The sequence below is a fragment of the Falco rusticolus genome, chromosome 12 (assembly GCF_015220075.1).
Source record: "Falco rusticolus isolate bFalRus1 chromosome 12, bFalRus1.pri, whole genome shotgun sequence".
NCBI lineage: Eukaryota > Metazoa > Chordata > Aves > Falconiformes > Falconidae > Falco > Falco rusticolus.
Window position 1 is genome coordinate 22,770,638 of NC_051198.1, and position 23,599 is coordinate 22,794,236.

Genomic DNA, 23,599 nt, shown 5'->3' on the forward strand with positions numbered 1-23,599 from the left:
TTTTTCCACCAGAAAGTCATTCCAACAGAACATTCCCAGCTGCTGTAGTTTGAGAGACCTTTGAATTAAAGTCTATAGAAAAAAATGCTTGCATGCTTGGCTGGGAAATAAGGGTGGGTGAATGGAGTCAAATGCAAATAGAAACTGCCTGAGAACCAATGTGCAGGGTCCCACCACCTCAGGATCAGGCCCAGGGTATTAACGTGACCTTAAAGGAGACATAGGGGATTGTACCTTTACTATAAAGTAGTAGAGATGATAATTAAGACTTACATAGCAAGGTTATGTCTCTTTTGAATAATTTACACAGGTCTGAACTCTTGTGAGAATAATTCCCAGCTCACAATTACTACCAAACTGGTTCTGAAAAGTATTCAAGCTTTTGTGGCCTCATCAAAATAGAAACCTTTTCAGCAGCGGCACATCAGACGCTGCAAGAGAGAGGGGGGAAAAAGTGGAATTTCGCTCAGAGTAGTGCTACAAAGTCACCTTTATCTCTGTTTTATCTGTGTGCTGTTGGGGGTGATTCTGTCAGCGGTAAGTGATCCAGCACTCCTGCCTGTGTTGTCCGCACCTATGGATTTCGGGGGAGAGAGACCCTGGTGCCGGTGATGTCAGGGAGCCTCAATGCATTACCCGAGCACACCTTTCCGAGGGGTGTGAGGTGAGAAGGTGCAGGCAGCACCACCAGCGTCCTGTGCAGGTTTTCTCTGTGCCGGCTCCAAGTCTGTGCTGAACACACTGCCCTTCCTTCCCACCGCGGGGCTGCAGGTTCGGCTTGGAAGCACTTCCACCTTTGTCGTTTTCCCCTAGCTAGGACACCTCGGCTGGGACAAATACCAGCTCCTGATTTCCAGAGGAGCAGCTAGACCTGTGCCGGAGGAGCCAGGCTGTTAGCACCCCTAATAGGACTGCAGAAGCAATTTTGAAAATATTTCCTTGTGATCTGACGCTACCTTTTTCCCAGTGACCTTGTAACAACAGTGAGGAGCAGATCGCACAGTCTCCATGCAGGCAAACCTCCCACTGAAGTCACACGGAGCTTTATCTGAACAAGAGCCGTAAGAGGGTCAAATGTGCTCCTGAGTGGTGCAAGGCCCTGTGCGGGCTCTTTGCAGCTCGTGAGTTTCTTTCCAGCAGGAGCAGCTCTTCATGGAACAGCACAGAAGCCTTTTACGTGCTCTGGAAACGGTTTGCAACTAAATGAAGTGCCTATAAGCAATCGAAATGCAATGCAGTTCATCAGATGATTAAACGTGAATAAAAATGGTCAAACCTAGAGCGAACCCACGGAGATGTGGTGAGGTGAAGCCCCCCTGCGGGTACCCGGCAGGCAAAATGCTTTGCCGTAGGGCTGCAGGATTGGCCCCCTGTGGTGGCTACACATTGTACCTCCTATGGTATTGATTATACCCCGCCTGAGACGCTTGTAATACGGAGGTACAGCAGGGTGAGTTAAAGGATGGAGTGGCAGCTTTCTTTCCGAATGCACTGGCCTTCGCAGATATAAAACAAACCCTTTATTTGCATGTAAATATTTGCAGTTAATTCTTGATAGTTTTGTTTTCAAATGTTCATTAAAACTTCTCTCCCCTATATTTTATTCATATAGATCAGTCTTTGGCCAACATCTTTCATAAAGTGCTGAAATTTGCCCTTGAGGCATCAGATGGAGTAGTCAGATTGTCAAATAAGTCTCCTAATTGAAGTTAACGCTGGCACAATATTTGTCTTTTGAAAATAAACATTGCCAGCGAAGTTGCAAGTCCACCACTCTGTGTGCGCTCTGGCAGTGCTGGAGAGCCATGGAGTGTATAGCGGAAAAGGGGGGAGTCTGATACAAGGAACAGCTTAGAAATTCATATGTTAGCATATTGTTTCAGTGAAATACCAAACACGCCAGGGTTTATCAAAACAAAATGAGCAAAAGCTGCTTTTTGTGGTGAAGTCACATGTTAGCAGGTAAAGGAATAAATAAATATTCTCTTTAAGCAATGTATTTGCATTTTTATAACTTAAAGGGTCAGAAGCAGACATGGGAAATCAATAGTTCTCCTTGCACTGCGTGAAATTAATCAGTAACTTTGGAGACACTCTGTATTTAAGAAAACAAACTGTATGAACATCACACGGCTTTTGAAGACGTCCTGGTGTGATGTTCCTGGTGGGCTTGAGGCGATACAGCACTATTTTCCAGTGTGGTGCCTATAAGAAAACCAGAACCAGAGGACAAGAGAAAGGACCGTTTGGCGATCTGCACTCCAAGATGAATTGGGAAGTGAGTGTTAGTGCAGTTGTAAGAAACCTGATAGTGTGTGGTGCCTGTTTAACCGGCTGTGAGGGAAAAGGTCACAGACCTGGCTATTGCCGCTCACCTGGAGTGCTAGCTTACCCCTCCATCACAAACTCGGCAGCTGGCTTCAGCAAAGTGCTTAGAATCACTGTCCGCCTCAAGCACATGCTTGGCTTGAGTGGAAGGGGGACACGTGCTTCAGGATGTGCTGGGACTTCTGTGGGCAGCTCCGGTGACCAGAGAGGCCTGCTTCAGGTACCAGGTGATATGTAAATGTAGCAAAACGTGGCACATAATGAAGCCTCTAATGCCTGGGTTTCCCTTTTTCCCGTTCACACAGTATATAGTTAAAGTGCTGGTTTATATTTGCTGTTTGCCATTATTTTTAATAAGAATCTTCCAGGAACGGTTCATCAGAAATGCAGAAACCGTGCTCTGTAATAACTGGTTAGGTACGCCACCTGATCCTGTCTCTGCTCCCTAGCTATTTGGTTTTATGTAACAAATCCAGAAGGGATATAGGGGGGTGCAGCATTTGCTATTCAGGTTCATATGACTGGCAGGCCTCTGAATTCAAATACCTGGGCTGAAAATTCTGCTTCATCGATGGTGAGAGGTCTGTTAGATAAACTGAAGCCGTTAGCAACAGGTGATCAGACAACCGACTCCTGCCCTAAGTCCCCGTCTTGACTGGGAAGCTCCCTGGGTGCTCTGCCTGCACCCCCTTGGGCCCTCTGCTAGGCAATCCCATTCCCAACCTGAGCAAATCCAACTGGTCTAAGAGTGTGAGTGAAACAATTTAAAATGACTGTACGCAATGGCTGTAACCGTGTGGCCTACACTGGTGGTGGTGGGGTGTCCTTGGCACATCAGCTGCTGCCCTGGCAAGTGCAGCTGCTCCAAGCTGCATGCCCTGATGGCTTCATCCCAGCCCAACACAGAGCAGCCTCAAAGATGCTGTTGATAATCCTGGTGCAAACAGGGGCTCCAGAGAAACCTGGGACTGCAGTGGAGGAGAGTAGGAAGAAGACAGAAAGTTGTCTGTGTCCCTCGGTCTGTCCAGCTGAAAAGCACTTGAGAACTAAGTGCTTTGCGCATGCTGCAGTAAGGACAGGGCACTCGCAACGAGGACAAGTGGCTCTGAGCCATGTGAACCGGGTCTGGGAGCTTCAATTTAAAGCACTAATACCCTAACAGGGTTCCCGGTGATAAAATGAAACCTGCTGGCTTTGAGACGAGCAGAAGGAGGCTTTTGTATCAATGTAATACAAAACATGAATTGCTTGATGGAAAGTGAAGACTCACTGATAGCATGGGAGCAATAAAGAGCTGATCCTACTTCCATTAACTTTATTGGGAGCAGACCCAAAATATTTAAGTGGAGATTGGCATATCACATCTATCTAATCTAAAGTATCTCAGGATTTATGTTATGGTCTCAGCCCTGAGACAGACAGATGAAATATTACTCCTACTACATTTAATTTATAATCTTCATCTCACTAAACCTGCACCTACCTACTTACATGGTCCCCATTACAAAAGTAGCTGAGTGGCTGCCAAGTATTTAGACATATAAATAAAATAGCAAAAATTATTTTGTTCTCTGTCTCCCTGCTTCCCCTGGAGTTTGTAAAATGTTCTGTACAACTTGTGCTTGTTCTGTTTAAGGTTTTGTGCAGAAGTGGATGGGACTGGGAATCTCTGGGTTTGTTTTAAACATTTGTCTATGTTTATTTATGGAAAATGTATGCCACAAAAGAGGTGTGCATTTATTTCTGAATGCACTGAGATAAATAACTATCAGAAAGGATAAAAGCAAATAATAGAGCCTAGATCCAGGAGCTGTGAGAAATTCATTGCATAAGCTCACAAACTTCCCCTGTTGGTTCACAGTCCAGATTGTTCCCGTCAAATGTCATGGGAGGTCATGTTGGTGGAAGGAGATGTGATATCTCAGGAAGCAAAGTCCAATACCCTCAATGGCTTTGACTGTCAAGACAGAAACACTGGGCAAACCAAAGGAATTTGTGCTACTGATGCTTTGTTTGGAAGTTTCCAGAGCTTCCACGGGGCTCGTGGCTTCATTCCTAGATGTTGTAAAAAGCCACGGCAAAACTTCAAACAGCGCATGGGTGTTCAGCCTGTGTCTCGTAGGGGTGGCTGTATACTTTTGGCTGATCAGTCACGGACAGAAAGTTGGTTACCAAGGACTGAGTAAAGATGTGGGTGTCCCCTCCTCATAACAACATCACTCCAGCCTTGAGCGGGCAGTGCCACAGGTAGAAGCTCCTCAGAGAGGTGCTTTGGGACATCGTGGTGGTGGTTGTGGCTGGAATGAGACATGCAGGACCCAAGTCACCACCTCTCTGGGCTGTGTGCTCAGCCCAGTTCTTGCCATGGTCAGTGCTTCGCATGTGGCGATCAGGGACTGCACCGTGCAAAGGTTCAAGATGGAGCAACTGTTGCTCTGAGACAGGTCCAAAAGGAGGAACATTTCAAGATGTGTCCTTCAAAGCTGGACACGGCTATATTTTCTCTTTTCTATTTCTGGCTGCTGCTGAGCTCATGAATCTCCGACGACGGATAAACAGATAGCCCTGGACCCTTTTCATAATTGTTTCTGGATATATCCTTCCTCAATCTTATTCTGCACAAAACTTCTTGAATAGCTCATTTAAGGAGAAAACACTTGAAAAGTATATTAGCAAACTCTTTCAGTGGGGTAAAACCATCAACATGGAAAATTCAAGTTTTCAAGAGAGCCATTAAGTGTGATTAAACCTTTAAAAAGGGAGAACAATGAATGCAGCCTTGTATTTAGCAATTTCATATCTTTAATTGTACAAAGATTTTCTTTAAAAGCACAAGCCTGAAAGGAAGCTGAATGTTACAGTATTTACTGGAGGAAAGCAATGAGAGAAGGCCTGTTCACTAGCTAATGGAGTGAAGCCCAGAAATAATGACAAAAAAGCGGTAACGACCGCTCTCCAACACAACATATATAAAAGAGGGAGCCATAAAAAGGCAACAATTCTTGACTTAGCTTTGAGTTTCACAATGACTGTGATTACAGATAGCAAGTGGAAGAGCATATAAGCCATGATGAAATCTAGTTGGCTTTGAGATTCAAGTGAAAAAAAAAAAGTAAAAAAGCAACAGGGACATTGAATTTCTGCAGCACAAATTTTGGATGGGGTATAAGAAATGGAAAGAAAGGAAGAAAGAGCAAGGCCATCAAAAAGTTCAGCAGAAAATGAATATATTCTCTTCCATGCCATCTAATAATAAACACAGTAGGGGCCAGATCTTCAACTGAACTGAGCTGGTAATACCAGGGATTGATCAAGTTTGCTGTTCCTGCAGATGTGAGTATCACACAGTCACACACATCCTGGCATACTTTAGCCTGTGCCATCTTGCAGTATATTTAATGTACGGAGAAAACTTTGACTGTTGGGAACTCGAATAAAAAAAACAAAACACAACTGAAATCAAACTGATTAAAGCATATAATAATTATATTTATGATACATTTAATGCTAGCTTAATTATTAGTGTTACCTTAAAGAGAAAATAGTTTGACATATTTTAATGACATGTTAATTACCAGCTTTATTTTTCTTGACCAATATTTTTAAAAAGCAGTGTTAACATCTGGTCTGCGATTACGTGTATATGGCTTTCTTCATATATGTAATACTAAGATGATGCATGCGTGTACTTTTCCATGACAAAGTTATGTTATGTCAGTTGCAGCCTTAGGCACACTTTAACATTTAGTGGGCATCATTCTATAGGGCTTTTCCTAAAGCTTTCCCTTTACATTTCTATGAATACCTTGAAACTGCAACTTCTATTCACCCATTTATTTAGAAAATAACAAAACCAAAGTTTTTTATACTTGTGGTTCTAGAGAGATAAAAAAAAATAAAACCCAAACCTGAACCTTAAAGGTACAAATGAAAAGAATCCCCAAAGTACTGAAATTGCAGCCTTATGACTAGTGGCAGGAGCACCAGTCCAGTGCTGGTGATCCTAGGTGGGGAATGTAATATGGCATACTACAAACCCAGCAAACCTGCAGGGACGAGGATGACTGATGTTTAATGCTGTCATATAGAAAGATTGAGCAAAACCGTATTAGCTCTCTGAGGAGTTTGTTTAAACAAGTTTATTGCACTTACACAGAGTAATATGGGCTGTAAGATTGTTATTTAAAATCATGACTACTGGCATGAGCAATGAAATAAAAACAAGGAGTCGGGGAGGAACAGGGGGTGATGTACAAGTCATGTACAGCATGTCGCTAGGCAGAAGGACGATGAAAATGGATACCGTTTCAGACTACAAAAGCTAGTGGCACTGTGGGACAAACATATGAGAAACTTAAATATGCCTACTATGGAACCAGCAGATATCTGATGCCTACTATGGAACCAGCAGCTTGCTGATGATGGCCATATGGGATATGTCTGATAGAGGTGATCAGTATAAAGAATCAGACAAAAAGGCTGTTTCAGAGCAGCCAAAACTGTCTGAAAATGCAGTCTCATTCACTGAACAGTTTCAGCTGGAAAAAAAGAAAACACACTGGAGAAAGACAGATACAATGCTTTCTTCAGGTCTGGTATTGAATCTGAGCAGCGGTTTGTGAGCCTGATAGCCTGCTGGTAGATCTGTTAGCTTAACGTGTTACTTCTCTCTCTCCAAAATCTTGCCTCATACATACCATTAGAGCACCAGGACTGCAGTAATAGTGTTAATCCTCTCTGCTACTGAAGTGATGGAACGTGTGTATCCTTTAGACCAGAATGGGTTATCCTGGGATTTCCCACCTCTCTCTGGCCCAGGGTCTAATTAATTACTCAATGCAAAATAACCTGCTTGAACCTTATAGAAGATCTCTAGAGCTGATCCAATACTGGGCATGGTCCCACTTGCAGTGGGGGGCTGGACAAGAGACTTCCTGAAGTCTCCTCCAACCAGCTTTTCTGTGCCTTTGTCATGACACCCCATCCCCAGTTAGGTGGGTGTTAGATGCCCTTCACTGGTTGGCATCTACCCCCCAAGGGAATGTAACCTTTGCCTTGGTACTTCCTTGGCTGTTATTGTGTAACAGTTAAACAGAGATGGTCTCACAAAGATGGTCTTGGTGGTTTTTTGGCATGGTAAAAGGAGAACAAGTGCTGAGACCAGGCAGTCCTGGTACTGAACTGGAGCAGGTGCCTGAAGCTGGAGGCTCCTTGCTTTGGGAAAGAGCCCTGCCACTGAGACATTGCGTAAGTGGGCATAGCTGTCAGAAGAGTCCAGCAGGAGAGGGTCCCTCCAGGTTTGGCTATTCATTTTGGAAGACTTATATTTTTAATTACAAAGACGGTTCAAGCTGAGATTGAGAACTCCTGGTAGCTCTGAAAATAAAATCCAAAGTTGAACATAATTCTCATTAGAGGCACTGAAAATAGTTTAAAACAATGTGCTGGTACTTCCTGTAGTCACATCGGCTCTGGAAAATGTTGACTGGAGGCATCATTGCAGAACTCTTGTCTGACAAAGGAAGAAGAGGACAATGCCTGTAATTTAGATTTTGCAGTCTGCCATCCATTAATTTGTATGAAAATCAGCAGACCGAAGAGGGTGTTTGTGTGGAAAAGGTGAATGAAAATGCTCACTATGGACTACATACACCGAGGTTTTGCTAGTGATGAAACAGTGCAAATACAGTTTCACTGTGTAAAATAAAAACAAACTAACCTTGATTTCTCTGTGCCACAGCCTTTAACAATGGTAATAACAAGCACTTAAGCAAGATGATATTTTGTGATTATAGTAAAAAAATGACATCCTTATATAAATGAAATTATGAATTGATTCATAAATGCTACATCCCTGACACTCCCAGGGCTATGCAATTTTTTTCCAGTTAAACACTTAGGCAATTACTCTTTATGGATAAGGCAGGAATGTCTGGTTGTACAATGGCTTCTGCATTAACAAAGTTGCTGTGATATAGTCTGCTGTTTGCATCTACTAATTTGTGGTGACCAGAAGTCATTATTTCCAGTGGATACAATGGCAACCAGAAACATTACTCTCATGATACTAAAGAATGCAAATGCATTATCTCAAGACCTCCAAGGATATGGTATGTGGCACTGCTGCTCAAAAAGTTTTGAAACTAGTTTGCAGTGTACTTACATCTACTTGCTCATAGAAAATTACTCCTGTCGCTTGTTTTGGTTTGACCTCCAAGGGGAATGAATGGCTCATGTATGTGATCTTTAAAAACATGTCCTCACTGAAGCAGGAGTGCTGGGAGCAAACAGGTTGAGGAGGCATAAGAGAAATGAGCTATTTTGGGTAGGGAGTGAAATAAAAGCTTTGTCCCGTGGGGGAACAGCAAACCAGGCACCAAAGGTGTGGGAGAGATTTTTTTAGCTCCCCATACAACAAGAATGGTTAAACAAAGGTGTTTTAAGAAGTGTATCAGCAGGCCTTCACTAGCCATTCACCAATGGTGGCCCATCAAATCTTGTCCTTGTGCAAGCTGGGCCTCTCCGGCACCCTCAAGAAAGGTGCATTTATTAAAGGGAGGCTGAGTTTGTCCCAGCAAGGCAAGGAAGAGTGTACTACCGGAGGAGCAGAGTGAGAAGCACACACAGGAAGCCAGGGACTGTCAGGATGAAAAATGTCCTGGATGGATTAGATCACCAAGACCATAAAGGATAACTCTGCCCTGCTTCCTGAGCTGCACTGCCACACAGGTGTGAGCGATAATACGTTTTTGTGACCATGACCAAAACTTAGATCAAGCTGAAATTTACTTAAGTTTTTGTCCCTTTCTTTTTCTCCTCATTATCTTACTGTGACAAAATGGTAAGACTGTTTCCTTACCTTAATTGTGCATTATTATATCAGCAAGCTGATAATTTGACCTTAATTGTGGTTTTTTAGGTTCACTGAAGCCCTCAGTTTATAATGCTTGATTCGGTATAAAGCATCCCCAGCTTGTTTTCACCTTTGTTTTGCTCTCCCTCACACATACACATACATGCATGCATGTGCACATGCTTCAATTTCTACTCTAATGTAATTTCCTTCTCCTGGAACTTTTTTCCAAACAAGTTCTAGTTCTCAAGATGTGAAAAGAAATGCCGTTGCAAAATTATTACTATTGCTGTCTGCCCACTGAAGTGCCAGCTATGGGAACTATTAGAAATGCCTTTAGAGGAACGCAGATGTGTGTGTGTCCGTAATGACAGATGTACTTAAAAATACAACCAACTCCAGCAAGATCATCTATTTGAGTATTTCTAAACTGTGCATAACGCAAGCTGGACCAGTGCATGAGCAGCCTGAAGGAATGTGGCTCCTTGGAGGCTCACCGGGAGTAACCCAGCCCCACGTTCAGAAAAAACAGCATTGCGCACAGCTAGTTTTAGGGGCTGCGCTGTTTCCCTGGAGCTGAGAAGTACCTGTCAGTCACTGTGGTTTTGGCTTAGTCATTACTGGAAAACCGTCTTTTAAGAAGAGAAAGAAGCTTCTGAAAAATGATTGCCATCATGGAAATGTGCTATTCCTTGTGACGTTTTCCATAATTTTTGAACCTGTAATTCTGCACAGAGGAGGATGAAAATATTGGGGGAAAAAACCTGTGCAAAACAGAAAACAGTAGCAACACTGATCCTGCAAAAGGGCAACATTTCCCCCATCTTTGTTCTGATTGAATCTGGATGAACGTGGAAGAATTTTGTTGGGCCAAGACTACTGTCTCTGTGATACCAGGTCAACCTGCGGCTCAGTGATGCACTAAAGTTGAACAGAACAATACAGAAAACCCTCTAAAGAAGAACCATGCTTATAAGCAAACTTACAATAATTTATTTTTGCTCACAAATTGAACATTACTTCTAGGTAAAAAGGATACGTCTATCCTGTGTTGACTTTGTTTAAAATAATAGGCACACTTTATTTGTGTTTCACCCAGTTTCACTTTGTTTTGTAAGGACAGAGCTGTGGCTTCTACCATACGTGTGAGAACTTGCCCCTCACCAGGCCCTGTTGAAACAGTCCAAGCACGGCCACCAACTGACTTGTCATTTCCACGACCCTGCCAAGCGACTGGCACGGCTCATCGGCAGTGCTGGTGGGGGCGGGTGGGCACTGCAGCGGCTGAGAAGGAAATAATTACCCAGGTGCTTTTAAAAAAATTATGAGAGAGATAGGCAGGAATTTGACATGAGAAAGAACAGGAAGGCCGGAGTGGGGGGCATCTGTGGCATTCATACAGGGCCTTTTTGTCATCATTGGGTTTGGGGGCGTTTTTTACACCCATATGGAAGGATAGTGCAGTATGTGGGTGACGATGAATGTATGTGGCATGAAAACAAAATAAGCAAGCACTTGACCAAAGACGCTTTGTGGGTACAATTTGCTTATCCAATCCAATGGAGATGGGTTTCACAAGGGCCCCCTCTTGTCCTGAAACATCTTATTCTCCTTGTTAAAAGGCATTTAAAAGCACAAAATACTTTTATTAAAAATGCTTTTCAGGGCTAAATGACGTTAAGAACACTTTCTATAGCTTGCATTGCTATTTAGGAGAGCATGTTATTTCTTTTTAATTTGCTCACTCATTCCTGAATAACTTTTCATAGGACTCCAGACACTGCAGTGTGACAGCTAAACCAAGGAGCATCGGATGCGATGGAATTGCTCTACAAGCAACCTTGCCAAAGGCCCTTTTGCTGCACAAAGCTGGCTCTATCTTTGTATATTGAGGGAGCTAAATCAATGTTAAATGCTTGGCTCTTTTCACAGGACAATGACCAGGACCTAAGCTGCGTCCTTCCTTTTTGATTGACACTTGAAACGTTGAGTTGGAATCAGCCAGAGGCACTGCTACAAGCTTGAAGCCTCTGCTGGGGATAACAACTGGTGACATCTGCAGAAAGGCCGACAAAAGGCAGTTGAAAGCCGTGTTTGTTGCTTTCCCCTCTCAGATCTCCTCTCTTTCATGGAGCTCCTTACTTGCTTTAATATTATGATTCAGCACCTGGCTCTTTTGAACCTTGCTTTAAACTTCAAAAGGCGAGGTGGTATTAACAAACATGAAACGAAAAAGTGGCAGTAGTTTGATTTACTGTTGTCGTCTTATCAAGGGGGTTTTTTGTCACCAGCTGCCACTTTCTGTCATCTTTGGAACCATTATCATTTCTCTAAAATCTAAAAGACTCCACTTAATAACAGCTTTGAATACAGGCAGGATCAGTAACCTATACAGTTCTGGGATGACAGGACCGTCAAATGAAAAGAAGGATGTTGCCAAAAAACCCCCAAAAAACCAAAACAACAACCCTTTAAAAAAAAAACACCAATAAGACAAACAAAAGCTGTAGTACTTCTAAGTGACCTTGATTTCAGAATTAAACAAACCAAGCACAACTCCATTGTTCTTTTTGGATTCATTCTGCACTTTCCTTGCAACATTTCTTTTTTGTTCTCAGGACTAAAGGAAAACAAAGCCAAGGCTTCCAGAAAAACTGCTCACTGCACAACAAGCACTTGGTATCACATGAGCACCTTAAGCTCCTCACTTGTAAAAGTGCCAGTGATAATTGCCAGTCTCATTTCACTGTTGTCCTAGCAGAACAGCTCTCATTCAGGTCGAGATGAAGCCCTGAAAGCTGCCTCCCTAGGTCAGACTCACTGGTCAAAAATCTATTTAACTCTCACTTTTACAGCGCCTTTCCATGTTTCCCTGCCATTTTTCCTGGTAATGTTGTGCCACCCTTTGGCTGCCAGGGCAGAACCTGAAATGCCTCCTTGGGCCAGCTTGCTTACCACAGCTTTCCAGGTTCAGTTAAAAGCAATCAAACAAACGCAAAGAAGTTTCTGACCACAAATCTACTGGGCTTTCCTACTTGTCACTTCACTGTCCTCCATATGAAACTCATCCTTATCCCTTTTGTTGATCGTTTTATAATGGTATACACGATGAACCTCCTTGGAAGGTTGCCTTCTAAACTCACAAATTATCTGATGGACATCCCATTACCAGCAGTGACTTTTATCTTACAATAGATCTGAACCTGCACTTCTGCGTCTGTGCATTTTGATAGTTATTTACACCTGTGCAAAAAGAACGAAAAATCACCAAAAGGATCCTGTCCCCAGTGAAGTGCTTTCCCTCCCACCAGCTGTGTGCAATGCAAGACAACGGGGAAAAGGCTGCTCCAAAGAGTTTTCCCCCAACATCTCAGCAGCTGGTCTCCCTCACACTGCCCATCGACCCCTTTCCAGACCATTTTATCACAGGAATGTGGGGTTTAGTTTCAGTGTCTCGTGCTAAAATGGGATGAAATCAACAACGTGAGAATTCTCTTGACTGTGAAAATGCTGGTGTCCTGACTGATGGAAAACGAGGACTGCTAGAATCCAAAGCTGATTTTTTATTTTTTTTTTCGATTGGGATGTGACAAAATTCATACAAAAGTAAGACAGTGTGCTAAAAATACTTATTATCTTCTGACGGAAGGCTCACTGTGTAATCACACTGAGATTTTCTCACGGAGCATGTCCATGTTTGAAAATTTAGTCATTTTAACAAATGTTAATTACCACATACTAACTAACAGAAGTGTGTGTGTGAGAGATGTTGTATATTTATTTATTCCAGACTTGGAACATATTAGAATGTAGGCTTTATTCCAGTTTACTGTCGTATGAATGAATGTGTTACCCAATTACAAAAGAAAGATATCACAAGAAATAATAAGTAAGGAACTTCCCCTGGTATACTCTTTTGATGAGGAATCCCAGAATATGTTTACCATATCAGGTCAAGTGGAAATCTGAGCTTGAGCCTATTAAAACTGCTTGTGACACACAGGAGCAGAAGCAATGTGCCTATGCCGTGTGGAGAACAATGGAGAGGTAGGTTTTATTTTGCCCACAAAACCCAAGACATTCTGAGAGAAAGCACATGCACGGGAAAGCATTGGTGCAGTCGGCTCAGTGCCCCTGAAAGATTTAGGATGAATGCAGAATAAGAGCTGATGACCATATCATATGTGTACATACATATAGAAATACATATATATATATATGTTTTATTGTTGTAATTCAATCACTATATGGTCAGTATACTTTCTTATATATATATATGTTCAATATATTTATAATTAAAGCAGCATATATATATTTTTTTGAACATGCAGGAGCTGAATTTTGGCTTTATTTTTTCCTTGACAGATTTTGGAAGTGAGAAAACTGAGATCAGTATTTTCTTAAAATCACTGGCAACATAATCCAAGATAAATATCTGGCAAGATAATGCAGAGCTTCTGAGGAACCTGAAGATGTAATCTCCACATCTGACGTATACCTTTATAGTCTCTAAAAATTGCCTAGTATAAATTACCGGGAAGAGAAAGATGTGCAGCATTAAAACAGTCCCACAGCCTCTACCAAGAGGTCTCCAGTGCTGGCAGAACAAGCCAAAAAAAGGGAACTGGTGGATTACATGGAATCTGTGATGCAAGATGAAAACTCCAAGATGTTGGAGGAATACCTTCAGGAGTGTAGAAAGAGATGCAAAAGTGAAAGGGGATGGAAATGTCCCAGTAGCCTACATTTATTTGTAAATTGAAACAAAATACCAACAACAACCAAACAGGAGCGTTACTAGGATTTATTCAGGTCCAGCAAATCTTATGCAAAATTGCATATGCAAATCTTATGGAAGAAGCCATGCAACCACTCCCAGGCAAACAGAATGAGAAAAAACTAACATATACACATCTGTATGGATCAGCTTTCTACCTAGTCTGCTCCATACTTGCTTTTAAGAAAAGCAGTGAATGGAGGTTGTTTCTTCAGAGAGAATGAGGTTGTGGATCTGTGTCAAACTGATGTCATGATATAAGGTATTTTAGAAAGAAATTACTAGAATGAATATTCTATAATCCTGATTGGATTGGTGGTATATGTAATAAGGAATGAGATTAATAACTGATTTTATATATATATCTATCTCGAGAATGAGTTATAAATTCTTCTGAGGGAAGTCATGCACACAAACCTCTCAGGGTTTTTAAAGGAGACCACAAACATAATGATTAGGATAATTTGATTAAAATTTACTGTTTTTTTAAAACACTGTTCATAACTTTCCTCACTATAAACTCTTAAAGAAATGTAAGCAACTCCTGTTGTGGTTTCATAGGTGACTAACAGGCTCACACTTTTATGAAATAAAAGTTAAAGTAAGTAGCAATCATCATTTTAATGATACAGTCGAGTTTACCGATGTGGTTTTAAGAGGACTCTGCTGTTCTGTACATCCATTAATCACCAGGAAAAGGTGTGAACTCCAAAACGGCAGTGCTTTCTGACAGAAAATTACACAGGAGAGTTACAGCAAAAGCTGACTCTGAAAACTGTTGAAGAAACTCACAAACGAAATGGTGGGGTGGATGAGTGGCAGGAGTAATTCAGTGTTGATATTTATAAAGACAGGAAAAAATAACTCTAAATACACTCTTGCCATTCATGGAGGTCTAGGAGTCGTTATAGATACTGTAGAGTCATTCTGTGAAAAACGTCAATTCAGTACTCAGTGACAGAGAGAAAAGAAGGACATAAGGAATCACCGAGAAGTGAGATGAATGCCAGCAACAACAATGAGCCACATCCTGGGCTGAGAGCAGCTCTGCTCACCCCTCGTCTTCCTCCAAAATAAAAAAAATATCTAATTGCACCAGTGTTGGAACAGAAAAGTGTGAGAAAGGACAACCAGAGAAGATAGAAAATAATGAAGACTTTGTCTCAGAAAATAGGTAGGTTTAGAAAATCCTCAAAGGTGCAGAGAAGGTGACTAGGGGATAATTATGATTATTTATTATTTCCCAGAACATAAGACCTAAGATAACCTGATGAAATGAGGAGGCAGAAGAATCAAAAGGAATTACTTTTATATGCATTGCTCTATTAAATTTTACAACTTATTCCCAAGTGACGGTGTAGAAGCCCAGGGTGCGAACAGCTTCAAAAAGTAACTACACAGGAAGATCTCTAAATTGAAGATCTTTTTTTTTTTCATTTAAACAGTTATCTTTGGACAGTTAACTTGTCTTGTTTAAATATACTTTTAAAAATTTATGTGTGTTAATATGCTAAACTGCACTACTTTTATCATCCGCGATCTTTCCTGTGTCTATATTTCACACAGCAATTGCCCTTCCCCTTTGTCAAAATTTGCTTACGGAAGTTCAGCTTTCATCTGTATGTATGAGGATTAACTTAAGCCATCCTTTGAAAAATGGAGTTCTGTCTAGCTTTAATTGGGTTGCACAGGTGATTTAAGACTGTCCAGTTTTCTGCAGATGGAGGACATAAGTAGCACATCTTTAAGTTTTTCTGACACCAGCATTTGCAGGGTTAAGTTTGAAACAGCTACGTACTATAATAGCAGGAAAAATGCTGATGTATTTATTTTTTCAACTGCTTATGGACAGTTATGTTGTGGATACTTTTTCTTCTGCATGTATCACCACCTTAATGAAGCACCTGCACCAGTCGCTCCTTCAGTCAGTCTCCAGGCTACTACAGACATGGCTGGACCAGATCAAATTAAGGGGGTTAAATGCCAATAAGTGAGGAATTTCAAAACCCAAGCTTGCAACGGTGCATTAAGAGGTCAGTGCTCCAGGAAAATGCTCGAAAATTCCTGCTCACCGTTAATAAAAGTACGGTGCACATTTGCCTGAATTCTAGTGCCATCTCTGCGGTTTAATACCCCTCCTCATTTCAAGACCCAGCCCCTGGGTCCCACCCTAAAAGTAGGTACCTTTCCATTTTCACGGCAAACATCTGGCCAAGAAATGCAAGATCTCTGTTCAGTGCTTTGCCAGAGTCAGTTCGTCTCCTCATTCTGGAAAAGGGCACTGGATTATAGCCTAACGATGACTCGCCAGCATCCCCCCTGTGGAAAGTGTGCCAATGTGAAGAAGGGAAAGCAAGTTTCATGGCACTAGAGACAAGCAGACATAGGACCCCATGGCTCTCCTTCCAAATGACCAAGACTGCAGGGAGGAAGAGATCTGATCTGGATTTTCTAACACTGTTTATCTGCTCAAATTCATGGCTTAAGGCAGCAGGAAAAATCCAAAAGACTAGCCCTGCACCACCCCTGCCTTCATCCAACCTGTCGTACTTGTTCTCTCTGCTCTTTTTCCTGGCTCTGTGGGTGACCCCCTGCACCATTTCAGGCATGGTGACCCCAGCTTGAAGCCAGAGAGAGTACACTAGTGTTGGTTACTCCTTCAGCACTACATCATGGTGATAGGGGACTGGTTTGGCAGACAGATCTGACGGGCGAAATCCCAGCAGATCAGAGGGGAACTGTAGATTACTACAGAACGGGTGGATAAGCCTGGCCAGTATGTGGTCACCTCCCCCCGGCTAGACTTATAGCAGCCCCTGGGGAAGCAAGGTGACTTGTCTTCCTCCTTTCTGGATGCCTGTAGCTGCTGGGTGTGGGCCGAGTGCCTCACCATCCAGCTCAGGGCAGGTCTGTACACGCAAGGGTGGGTTGGCAGTCCGTGGGCAACCCCCAGATGAAGCAGCAGGTGAGCTGGTATGCTGAGCTGCTCCTGAGGCTACGTGGCTGCTGAGTGCAGAAGTTCATGATGCAAGGTGCCTCTGTACATCTCAAATCTGGCCGTAACACTGGGTTAGGTGCTTGTGGTCTTTGGGTGAGATCAGGCTGCTGGTTTCTCCCCTAGCACTTCACTTTGGGGTGTTTGAGCTGCACCACATACAACGACCTGTATGAGATGCATGTTAAGGGACAGAGTCAAATAACAGAGTCAAAATCAAATGTATCTTTCTCATTTCTGGGCACTGCACACGAGTAGCAACACTGGAGACTCATGGGTGGGTAGCTCGTTAGTGGGAGCTGCTTTGGGCTCCCAGTCAGCATCAGTGACAGCTGACTTAAAGGTATCTTTTGTTTTTATTCATATCCGCTATGCGCAACGAATCTCACACTGAGGTGAACTCCATAGCGTGCTGAAATCATCTGTTTCATCAGGAAAACTCCCTCATGCACGTGCTTATTCCTCCAGCTAAAAATATCCCAAAGCAAAACCTCCGAAATGGCACCCTCCTCTGGCTCAGCCGCACCCACAGCCAAACACACTTATCTGGCAATCGCAGCAGCTCCGATGGAGCTGAAAACTGCAGGAAACTTCATAGCAAAACAAACAGCACTGTGACGAACACACGCAAAGCTCTGGAGATCCTGATTCCTGTCACCCGACTGCAGCATATCAAATGTCAAGAACCAGCAAGTACAAAACAGCGCCCAGCCGGCACGCCTTCCCCTCGGCCAGGTGGGAGCCGCGCACGCTGCCCTGGCCTTCCCTCCATCACAGCAATGAAAGCCGCTCCCGGGAGGCCAACCACAGGACTAAAAAATTCCATTTACAGCACGTATATTCCACAGAGGTAATCCCCAGAACACAGGCACTTCCAGCAGGCATATGATTTCTATAGAGATTGCCACGAAACAACAGAGTGCAGGATTTGGCTCTCTCTGCTGTAACGAGGTGAAATTTATACATATATACATCAAGGTTTGGCGGTTTCCAGAATTAGTTTATTGTGTGTCACCCTCTAGCAGAGATGGGAGGCTCAAAGCCTCCTTGCAATTTCAGCAGGTGCTTGCTTCTGTGTAAGGATGGAGGGCCAAAAGCTTGCTGCTCTTGCTCCCAGTGAACGCACGTTGCATCAGCCGCCTGGTGGCACAGCGCACAGTGCAAGGCTCTGCCTGACTTTATGATACACCTCTTGCTCTCACTCACACAGATCCTTTTATGCATTTAGAAAAACCTGCACCCAAAGGAAGTTCCCAGAAGCCTCAAGTTTTGCCTTCTGTTGTAGCCTCAAGAAGATGACACGTCACCAGGAAATGGAGCTTCTCTAGAAATTACTAAGACTTTTTTTCAAGTAGGCACAGCTTGTAAAGCATGTTGCAATTTGTCTTCAGGATAGATCAGGACTAGACTTTTTTTCCACATTCACATGGGATTGTAATCATACACACACAAGCACCAGTCCACCTGCAGCACTGGGGCTGAAGGACTTGCTCCGAGAAGCACAGCAGCTGGTGACGGCTTATAGTCGTGCTCACCTACCTCTTAGTCCCAAAGCTTGTGAAAGGAAGCTCTGTGTCTGGCCCAGATGCAGCCCGATGCAGCTCCTGATGTACCTGTGCACTTGTTGGGGTGCCTGAAAGCAGAAGCAAGAAGAGATTTGTAGGAAAGTGGCCAAAGCAGAGCTTGCTTCTCCTCCTGTAGCTCCCACTGCGATCCATGTGCCTGGCAGGAGGCGTAACGCTTGCCTCATACCGCCTCGTGAGGTGTGTGACCAGGGAGCTGCTCTACCGATTATTTTTTTCAGTAATACCCTGGACGTTGTCAAGCTAAGAAGTGACTGCTTTGTCCATTTCAACTATTTTCACTTTGAACCCCAGCACAAGACTTGGAGCAGATTAGGAAAGAGCCAGACACCTAAGGTCTGTACTGGTCCCAGGTTCGCTTGGGAGTTTTATGAAAAGCAGCACAAGTTTGGAGATAACAGATACTTTCCATCTGGGACTCAACACACAACCGGGTGATCCACACAACCCAGCATGCTTATAGATGTGGGGTTTTAAATTTCAAGGCAAATTAACACCAGCCAGGAGCTTACCTTGTCTGCTGACAGTCAGGCATCTCGACAACTGATGCCAAAGCCTGGAACCCCCACGCGAACCAAGCTGGCCACACACTAGGTCAGTGCTGAGGCAGGAAGGCTTAATGTTGTGGGGAAGTTGCAAATGAAGCTGCTTCTTGTTGTGGCTTCATTCTGCAGCTGGGAAGAAGGCATTTGGTCTCAAAAGCTCTCAGCTGAGAACTATTCACAAGCAGTAAAATCTTCTCCAAAGGAAAACAAGCAAAAGACAGAAGACATTTCAAGTGGCTTCAGCAATGCAAGACACAAAAAAGTGAGAAAACGATACAGACATTTCTCACCACCCTTGCGCTTACAGAATTCCAATTCCTTCTTAACTTTTTTTGTTGAAAGAAAAACATTGTTTCAAGATAATGAAATTTATGGTCTACTGAAAAAAAGTCAGCTAGTGAAAAAAGTCAGCTATGTGACCTCCTGACATTTCATGACCAAAATCCTAACAAGTTATGTGGGGACATATGGTTCTTTCTTTTTCTTAATTCATCTCAGTTTTTTAATAATGTGTCATATTCTAATTCCAAACATTTCACTGTTTCAAAAGCTCCAAGCTGTTGCCAGTAACACTATCTGGCTTGAGTCAACTGTGACACTACCAGAAAAAATGGTGCTCCTATCTAGAAGCCTTTCTTCCTAGAGCTTTTCAGCTTCGAGGAGTTTGCTGAGCCTAGGCAAGGGTTTTAAACTGAAAGAAGCTAAATATAAGCAGCCAACTTCATGGCCACAGGGGATCTGGAGAGCTGAAGGAGCACTTTCTACATTGCCTCCTGTGAACCACAGCTGAGGAGCACCAAGCCACCGAGCAGTGAGGAGCACCTCTCTCTGGTGAAATATCTCAGATAGATGGAAGAGGTCAATTAATAGCCTAGATTGCCCTCAACTATTAAGACAGATTAAAATGTCAAGCCCCTCCAAAGCTAGAATTTAGGGCATTTTGTATTCCTTGCCTGGCCTTTCACGGAGCTGGGGGCCATCTGCACATCCTGGGCCCTGTCCAGCTTCACGCTCCCAGTGCCTCAGTGCAGTGATGTTCGGTTTTGGTGGTTTGGCCCCCATTAAATTTCAAAAGAAGTAAAACGAAATGATCTTTTTTTTTCTTTCCATTTGGCCTAATAAGCACTCCATATTTCTAAATTACCATCTCTTTACATGTGTTCTCTGTAGAGCTGCCAGTCAACGTCAAATGAGGTGTATAAATCAAAACTCTGGTTATGTTCTGATAGCATTATATAGACTGGCAGAAAAACACAGGTGAACGAGTGTCACATCTACATGAGATTTTTTTCTCCCTTTTTAAATTGAGACATCTGTCTAATCTCAGTACTTCCCAGTAAATGAATATAGGCACCTCAGAAGCTTATCTGAGCTTGATATTAAAGAAAAACATTTCTATGGGCACATTTGTACCTGTCAGCACTTACTGTAGAGTTCTCTCTATATATACATTAGCGTGAGTGACATCAGAATGATTAAAATGATTGTTAATGTTAACACCGGTTTTGCACCCATTTTACCCTGTTTTGAAAGGGAGACTTTCCTTGAACCCAAGTGCAAGTGGGTATTGGATTGTTTTTCAAAAACTTTGTGGAAACCAGGGAAGGACAAAGTCAAAGAGAAGGCAAGACAGCAATGCACATGGCACGGGATAACGGATATATACATCTATCTATATGCTGGACTGATGAGCCTTCTCTGAGCTGTTTCTGCAAGGCAGTCCAATGCTGAACAAAAGTACAGCTAAGACTTGCTTTTCCCCACACCCAGCCACATCCACACTTGAGCGAAATGCCTTACATGTAAACCAAGCCCACTCAAAGACATCTCAACCTTGACATTCTGTTTTCTTTTGCAAAACTCCGTTTCTTTACAACACCACTTGCCTGGCATGCTCCCACGTGAAGCAGAGTTATCAGAATAATAATTAACAGGCTCTCATTAATTTAGGATCAAACAATACCCCCTAATGAAGCAGGGACTGACCAATGTGATCCCTTAAAGTGAGGCGTATGCTTTTCTTACACCTCGTGGCATCTAATCTGCCGTAACCATTAGGCACCGAGCTGACCGTAAAGGCCCGTATAACATTGAGTCAAGGACAGTTAATGGATGCCGGAGCACAAACAAGAGTGCTCCAAGCATGTCAGTCAAGACTAACCTGAGGCAAAAACATCAAAATGCAGGTTGGAGTTTTGACATTCCTGCAGGCTCTGTACGCCTCGCCAGTGAATTTTTAAAGTCAATATCCCCCTCCTGCTCGTGAACACTTTCTATCTGATGAGTAGCAGTAATGTGGATCTGATTGAACTGTGACTAAAGTATTACTTAAAAGGCAGCTTTGAATGCGTGCGCGTGTGTGTGTTGTTGTTTTTTTTTTTAATAAATGTCTGTGATAACAATAAAGACAGTTTACACAGATTATCACAGGCTGTGTCTTTAGACTTCAAGGTTATATGATTAGGAAATTAGAAAAGAGATGAGATTAGAAAAACCACAGAACATTTTGAAAAAGAAAGCTTTTTACAAATTATCTGTGTACTGAATTTGCACAGAATCTGATAGATAAATCTTCTCATATTTGGAAATGGATAAATGCTACAATGTAAATAGAAGGAACCAGCTTGGGAGCACACGCCTGGCAAAAGTTCAAAAAACATATTAAGTATTCTAATTTGCTTAAAGCTTACTTATAAAAAAATGCATATTGTGATATAAAATGTAATGATTTCTGCATGGAAATGTAATGAGCAATAATAATTGCTCTGGATGAGCATAGTACAGACTGTTAGAAAGTGTGGTCCCTTTGCCTTCTGATTTCACATTAAACCTTTATTTACTTTTTCCCCTTTGCACAGTGGAGTGAAATGATTAAGGCAAATGGACATACAATTTAAGCCAAGATCATTCCTAGTATTGGGCAATACACGTGAGCACGTAGGATGCCATAAAATTGGGGTGGTGGCAGCAATAAACACACTTCCTATTACTGGAAAAGAAGGTGTGTTTTTAAGGGGAAATTATATTAACTGAAGTGGTACATTAGTATTTAGAAGTCCTGACCAAAATTTCCAAGCAAGCTATAAAACTTGATTAATTTAGGAAGCCAACATTTTCATGCATTCTTTGGAGAGTTTCTGATACTGCACTCATGGTGAACATTTTGATGGGGGTCATTTTGCTATTAAAGTACATCAGTGGGTGAGCCATTTGATGTGTTTTTCATTTGTCTTGTGACCTTTCACTTGGCACTGTCCTGTTGTTTCTTTGGTTGTAACTTTTTTAAGCTTTTAATTTTTCCTGGACTTGAGATCATGTGTATTCCAGCAACACAGCAGCACAAATATTTTGCATTAACTGCGCACATCTTGGGCATATTTGTTTTTTCTTTGGCTCTTGCCTTCATGTACCTTTGCTATGTCCTATTAAACAGTTGTGTTTCAGTCCAGAGATGGTTGTATTCATCAGCAGAGAAACTGTCACCTCAAAAGTATATGGCTTGTTAAGAGCTCAGGTACCTCTGGGTCCTTTGGGAATGCACTGTGCTATACAAATAAATGGGTTATAAATTTCTAAATACTTTTATTTTCCTACAGAAAAAAAAAGATGGAAAGTCTTTAGCTAAACCCTGATGTACTGCCGTTTCTTCTCTACAAAGAACATTTTTCTGTTACATTCTTTTTAACGTTTTACTTAAGCCTGTTTACACCCAGATTAATCAGACCCCCATACCACAGAAAAATGCACTTTTTAAGAAAAAATAAGTCTGCGATAACAATAAAGATGTTTTTGTTTTAACAAAAATGTTTTAACATTTGTTGATAACAAGAAAGTTTGCAGATTATCCCAGTCTGTGTCTACATGTTCATCAGGTCGCCACTGAGCCAGTGTTCAAACACCTCTTTTTCCTGACCGAAGACCTGTAGGGCAATGAAAGAAATAGAAATGAAATTTTCAAATCCCAACAGCCGTTTTCTGTAATATTATGTTTTTCTCTCTTGCATGAGACTTGGCATAGTCTAATGATCTCATGATAATGTCATGGCAACTCTGTGGAGCAGAGACCGTATTAAGATGTCACTCTGATGGCAAAATGATGGCAATTCAAGCCTGTGGAGACTTTATGACAAACGATGGCAAAACAAACTCAGGTCTATACAGAGCACATTATCATGTCAAGAGAATAGTGTAATCTAACTGATCTTTTCCATCTCTAAGTTCTGTGAAAGCAATGTTGATACCTGCCTATGCGAACAGAAGTACAATATCAAGGCAGCAGTGAAACAAAATCAGTATCTGTTCTTACCTCCTCTCTGAAGTATTGTTTATGAGCTGCAACACTGCCTAAGCATATTAAAATGCACTAGGCCTTTTTATCTTAGATTTGTTTACAATGAATATCTTTGTCTTTCATCACCTAATTAAAAGAGAAAAGAAAACACCAGAAAAATTCAATGACTGCAAAGTGTGCCGCAGTGGGGAAATATGGTCCTAGCACTGAGCCTGTTTTGCCAATGC

General features: G+C 42.2%; 1 long non-coding RNA gene across 2 annotated transcripts; it reads left to right on the top strand.

The window, feature by feature from the left end:
* The first annotated feature begins 2,152 nt into the window (after positions 1-2,152).
* Positions 2,153-22,707, top strand: LOC119156244. 2 transcript variants are annotated; one of them, XR_005107031.1, is made up of 3 exons: positions 2,153-2,548; positions 10,951-13,228; positions 13,547-22,707. It is a non-coding gene; the product is annotated as an uncharacterized LOC119156244 (long non-coding RNA). The 2 variants fall into 2 exon arrangements; XR_005107030.1 differs by lacking the exon at positions 10,951-13,228.
* The last annotated feature ends 892 nt before the right edge of the window (positions 22,708-23,599 follow it).